The 6,523-nt window shown below is 46.5% G+C and overlaps 1 long non-coding RNA gene across 1 annotated transcript; it reads right to left on the reverse strand.

The window, feature by feature from the left end:
* Positions 1–2,515: 2,515 nt before the first annotated feature.
* On the reverse strand, positions 2,516–3,009 carry LOC135180446 (uncharacterized). Its single transcript, XR_010304435.1, has 2 exons — positions 2,943–3,009; positions 2,516–2,653 (listed from the first exon to the last, which is right to left on the reverse strand). It is a non-coding gene; the product is annotated as an uncharacterized LOC135180446 (long non-coding RNA).
* Between the last annotated feature and the right edge of the window lie 3,514 nt (positions 3,010–6,523).

Genomic DNA, 6,523 nt, shown 5'->3' on the forward strand with positions numbered 1-6,523 from the left:
GTCACATAACTGCCAAAACCACCCCCGTTCTGTTGAAACAGCTATTGAATTTGCTTCTAGAAGGAAAAAGACAGTAACATGCCAAGTGACACTAATTGTTAGGCAGCACTGAGCAAGTATAATGTGCTTCTGCAAATTACCTGGGAACAGTTTTTCCCCCCTGTTTTGTGATGCATTTTGAGGGAGGAATGAGGAAGTTGATCAAGGTGACTGTGAGATCCATGGAAATCCATGAAAAGGAGCAAGAGAGCAATCTTAATAGGAAAATATTACCTGTGGGTATAGACACGTGTGGGGAAAATATTAATACAGTCTTAGAGATTTGGGAGGACAAAATCCCTCAAAAATCCCACAAACCATCTAGCACAGCCCTACGAGGAGAGGCTGAGGGAGCTGGGATTGTTTAGCCTGGAGAAGAGGAGGCTCAGGGGAGACCTTATTGCTGTCTACAACTACCTGAGGGGTGGTTGTGGCCAGGAGGAGGTTGCTCTCTTCTCTCAGGTGGCCAGCATCAGAACAAGAGGACACAGCCTCAAGCTGTGCCAGGGGAAATTTAGGCTGGAGGTGAGGAGAAAGTTCTTCACTGAGAGAGTCATTGGACACTGGAATGGGCTGCCCAGGGAGGTGGTGGAGTCGCCGTCCCTGGAGCTGTTCAAGGCAAGATTGGACGTGGCACTTGGTGCCATGGTCTAGCCTTGAGATCTGTGTTAAAGGGTTGGACTTGATCTGTGAGGTCTCTTCCAATCCTGATGATACTGTGAAACTCATCGCAGGCAACAGCTTTGCTTGCCTTTGCTCCACTTGCGTCACTGATTAGGAGCTGGCATCGGGAGAAAGAAATCTCCCACTTTGGAAATGGTGATAAAGCAGAGAGAATTCAACAGTACTATTTCTTTCTTTAAGCCACACACACAGATTTCCTTTCATCTTCACTCATTTAGAAAAGAGACATCGACCTGGTGGTCCTTTCCAACCATAGGGATTCACAGTGATCAGATGTCATGTTGAGGTCTTTGGTTTAGTCGAGGACTTGTCAGTGTGAAACTAATGATTGGACTCGATGATCTTGAAGGTCTTTTCCAATCTAAGAAATTCTGTGACATGTAGCCAGGCTGTAGCCAGGTGGGGGTTGGTCTCTTCTGTCAGGCAACCAGCAACAGAACAAGGGGACACAGTCTCAAGTTGTGCTGGGGGAGGTCTAGGATGGATGTTAGGAGGAAGTTCTTGACAGAGAGAGTGATTGGCATTGGAATGGGCTGCCCAGGGAGGTGGTGGAGTCACTGTCCCTGGAAGTGTTCAAACAAAGCCTGGCTGAGGCACTTAGTGCCATGGTCTAGTTGACTGGCTAGGGCTGGGTGCTAGGTTGGACTGGATGATCTTGTAGGTCTCTTCCAACCTGGTTGATTCTATGAAAACTCAGGTTAGCTCTGGATTGGCTTAACATGGTGGATATATAAAAGATGCTATAAAATACTGCTGAAGATACTACAGTACTTCAGAAAAGTTCTGTTGGATTACCTCAACAAGCATTTCAGACTGGCAAAGTGAGGGCTAGTAGGTTCTGCCTGGGTCCTTTTATCCTTATAAGTAATTTCACACCTGCATCTGTTCCTTTTCCCCAAATTAAGCAGTACAGTATTCAACCAGGAAGAATACAGATGACTACTCAGGGACAAAAGAGATGTTAACACAAATAAATGTGTAGAATTTAGTGGTTAATTTGTCTCCTTTGTTTCTCTAGTTGGAGAATAAAGAGGAAGAAACAGTGGCAGGGTAATTATACTTAACTGCCCCAACAGAGTTTCACAGTCCTGAATTCACAAGTTCTGACAAGTGACTGAGTCACTGTGTGCATTGAGGAGCATAGGAGAAGTTGGAGGTTGTTGCTGCTGGGAGTTCTTAGGTATAAAACCATCAGAGGAAAGAAAGGAGGGGCAAAACTACACGTCTTTGAGCACTGAAAACAAATTAGCAAAACTGAATGTCCCAAAGTAGTCTGACAGTATTTTGTCCATCTCTGCCTCCCACTCAGTTCACAAAGGACAGGGAGCTGCTTCACAGAGTCACAAAGATGATTAAGGAAGTTGAATGTCTCCCTTATGAGGAGAGATCAAGGGAGCTGGGGCTTGTTAGCCTGGAGAGGAGAAGACTAAGGGGTGCCCTCATTATGTTAATAAATATGTCAGAGGTGAGTGCCAGGAGGATGGAGTCAGCCTCTGGCTGGGGAACGGCAAGAGGCAGGGCAAGGACAGGACAAGGGGCAGTGGGTGGTAGTTGAGGCATAGGAGGTTCCATGTGAACCTGAGGAGGAATTTTTTCACTTTGAGGGTGACAGAGCACTGGAACCAGCTGCCCAGGATGATTGTGGAGTCTCCCTCTCTAGAGATATTCAAGAACTGTCTGGATGTATTCCAGCATGATCTGCTGTGGGTGATCCTGCTCTGGCAGGGAGGCTGGACCAGATCATTGGGTGGGCTTCTTTGGTGGAAGACAGCAGTTTTATCAGCACTCAGGGTTCAGTTGGGATAAGCATTCTGGCTTTATCAAAATCTAGATGACACATCTTCTCAGGAGAGGTGTTCATCAGATCCATGGTGAATTACAGGATGGGGTGGTCAGAAATGCCCGAGATTAGCCTCCTGGTATTCTCTGCCTTTGGAAAGAGATGCAAAAGAGCATTCACATTTAAAAAGCATAATTCAGACTTCTCACTATTTAAGGAGACTTTTAACCAGGCCAGGTTGCACTGGGCTCTGAGCAACCTGACCCAGTGACAGGGCACTTAAACTAGATGATCCTTGAGGTCCCTTCCAGCCCTGACAAATCTATGACTGCACATTGGAGTAACCATCAAGCCTATTCCTATGTAACCGGGGGGCCACCAGGCCCCCCGGCCTTTGATCACCTCCACCATTCACCCAGTGTGCACCATGGGGACTCACCAGTGATGCCAGGAGGAGGATCCCTCTGCCCAGTTGGGCACAGCTTAGGGCTTCTGCCTTTCCTGGGGGGATTAAAAAGGGGAGTGAGCAGAGAGGGCAAAGTGGCAACACCTGGAGTGGGAGGAGACTTCAACAGAGCCCAGGTGCTCTGAGTTTGGCAGGGGGAAAGGGGTAAAGTGAGGCAGTTAGGGTGGTGTATATGGTTAAGCCTCCAGGGGGAGTAACCCTGAACCTGACCCTAGGTGGTCTTGACCACTTGACCCCAGGGATGAGTCTGAACACCACCAGGTGATGGTTAGCCCACTCCCCCTTCCTGTCCCATAAAAGCAGGGGGACTGCCTGTTCCACTCTCTCTCTGCACCTCTCTGTGCTCCCTGCCGTGGTCTTAACAGTATCATCATTCTGTTTCCTTTGGTCTTACCAGCATCACCATCCTCTTTCCTGGTTTCTCTTTTGCTTTGCCATATGGCCTTCACCATCAAAATTGGGTTGTGTTTATATGTTTTGTATTTGCTATTTTCCCTTCCCTAACCCTTTGTAATTTCCCTATCTCAGATACCTTTTAAAGTTATTGTTAGACTTTTCTTTTTAACTTCCTAATTGAGTGAAATTTCATCTAATTGGGTGTGCTTACTTCTCTCCCTCTCCATCTAGTCCCTTACATTTGAGAAAGGAGGGGGAAGAGGGAAGGGCACTTTATGAAGTTCTTACTGGTTCTATCAAATTTATCTGAGTCTCTGGAAATTTAAATTAGAACCAAGACAGGTGGAAAAGGGTCCCAGTGTGATCTGGTATAGGTGGTCCTGCTCTGACAGGGGGGCTGGACTAGATGATCTTTCAAGGTCCCTTCCAGCCCCTACCATTCTGTGACTGTGCGTGACAGGTTGCTGCACTTCAGCTAGAGCCCTGCAGAACTGAGAAGCCCAAACGATGCAATTCAGATGGTGTGAAGAAGGATGCTGATGTCTGCTGGAAGACACTTGAGCCAGGGCTGGTCTCCTAGCTGATTTAGCTCACAACAGAATGCATTCTGCAGGCTGCTGCACTATGGTTCCCTCCAACCTGTGTGTCTTTTCCACCATAAACCATTTTAAAGCCAGGAACAAGTAAGAACCTAACCCAGCTGGCTTTCTCCCTACTTTCTGTATCCACAGTGTTAATATTCTCAACCTTCTGGATGTTTTCTGCAGCCTTTATTCAGCCAGAATGTGACACGAGTTGCATTTGTTACTACCTTAGAGCAGGGTTTTGCCATGCATTGTCAAAGTGTGAAGGGCAACTGGAGGAAGAAAGAAATAGGAATGGCTGAATAAAAGGGCAATCATGTGGTCAAGAAGAGGAGTTGTGTTGGTTTCCAAAGGCCATTAAAGGCAGGTATAATGCAGTTTGCTTCACTGACAACAAATAGCCATGCTTTTGAGTGCAAACAAGTGAAGTTAAAGCAAGGTTATGAGTGCCTCAGAAGGAGCACTGGACTGGGAGTCAGGACAGTTGCCTTTTCTCTGCAGGCTACCACTGACCTGCTGCATGAACTCAGGCATGTCCCTTACAGTCCAGGCTTGCAAAGGTCTTTGAGCATTGCTGTGCTGAACCCTGGAAAGCTCTCACAGAAGAGTCCTGATGGTTCTAGCAGAATCAGGTCCTCCCTCTCAGCATCTGTCTCCCATTTCTGACAGTGGTCTGTGCCACTGACAAGAGCGATGGACACTGTGCTGCTACTGAAGCCCTAGAGGGAACCAATATTTGGATGCACATCCCAGCTTTGGAACCAGCACCATCAGCATCTGAGGGAAGAAAGTGGCATTAGCTGGATGGCTTCAACTTCATTTGCAAGAGCTCATCTGTGAAAACCATAAGCAGCAACCTCAAAAGTGATAGAAAGAGCCAAGGTGCCCTCACTACACTGCTCCTGAGGCCCCAGGTTTGAAAGGCACTACAAATCCACATAGAGAAATGCAGGTACTGTCAAAGTATCTTTCTCAAAACACTCCTGAAACCAGGTGAAGTTGTATATCACATCAAATTTAAGGCAATCAACTTGACCATGGCACTGAGTGTCTCATCCAAGCTTTTTTTGAACACCTTCAGGGAAGGCGACTCCACCACCTCCCTGGCAACCCATTCCAATCACAGAATCAACCAAGCTGAAAGAGACCTTCAAGATCATCCAGTCCAACCTAGCACCCAGCCCTAGCCAGTCAACTAGACCATGGCACTAAGTGCCCCATCCAGTCCTTTCTTCAACACCTCCAGGAACAGTGACTTCACCACCTCCCTGGGCAGCCCATTCCAATGCCAATCACTCTCTCTGTGAAGAACTTCCTCCTAACATCCAGCCTAGACCTCCCCCTGCACAACTTGAGACTGTGTCCCCTTGTTCTGTTGCTGGTTGCTTGGCAGAAGAGACCAACCCCACCTGGCTACAGCCTCCCTTCAGGTAGTTGTAGACAGCAATGAGGTCCCCCCTGAACCTCCTCTTCTCCAGGCAGCAAGCCCCCAGCCTCTCCTTGCAGGGCTGTGTTCCAGGCCCCTCACCAGCCTCATTGCCCTTCTCTGGACACGTTCCAGTTAAGAAATTCCAACTAGGAAAAAATCAAGCCTCAATTCTGGAGTTGACCCCTCTTCAAAACATATGAAAAAGTTATCTAGATATTTTGGTCCGGAGAGCATTGAAGAGAATGAATGGACAGAGTTAAGGAGCCAGCACTTGTGAGTTTTAGCCCCTGTAAGAGTCACTGCAGCAATCTCTGAACACGATGGTGGCTTTGTTTTCCACTTTAGGTTTGAAGAAGCGTAGAATGCTGAATGCTGCTGTCAGAACTGGATGACACTTGACAAGAGCGTAAAATAATTTTATTCTTGGGTAAGTCTGACAAATGATTTAGCCTGGGCAATTTAACAAGGCCATAAGAGATTGGAGTCACTAGGGAATGATTTCATGGCCAATGGGCTAGAGACAGCTCTTTTTTTTTTTTCTCTTCCTGAGCCATGGGTCATTATGGATGTATGACAAAATATGTTCCAGGACTTGGAAGATTTGAGAAGCCTTAAGTTGAAATAGTAGCAGCTGCTCATATCACTCATAAGGAAGATCCTTCTACAGGCAAACCAGAGAGAAATGCTATTAAAAGATGTATTTTCCCTCCATTTTAAAATGTATTTGGTACAATTCTGCACAGTTCCCAGCCTTAGCTGGGATTTTATATGTCATTGAATGTTTACATAGCTACTCTTTGCTCTGTAAAAATGCTTTCTAAAAGCTTTTCCCAAGCATGCTTTCTGTAGGACTGACACAAACACCTTTTAAAAGCAGTAACCACTCAGGAGTAACATTTCTAAGAAACACTTCCCATTCCTTAGGCTTGTGCTGTTCAAGTAGCAATAACTGGAACTGTGAGGAAAAACAGAGCCTCAGGGGACCTTATGCTGCTACCAAATGGCATTTTCTATATGTAAATTTAGGAGGACATCACATGGCAGATTTTAGATCTATAATTGCCTGTTATATTACATGGCTCCTCTAGAGCTGGTGCCTAATCCAGTACCGATGCAGTAGAACACAGAAGTCTTCTCCCATTCAA

Source organism: Pogoniulus pusillus, chromosome 1, assembly GCF_015220805.1.
Source record: "Pogoniulus pusillus isolate bPogPus1 chromosome 1, bPogPus1.pri, whole genome shotgun sequence".
NCBI lineage: Eukaryota > Metazoa > Chordata > Aves > Piciformes > Lybiidae > Pogoniulus > Pogoniulus pusillus.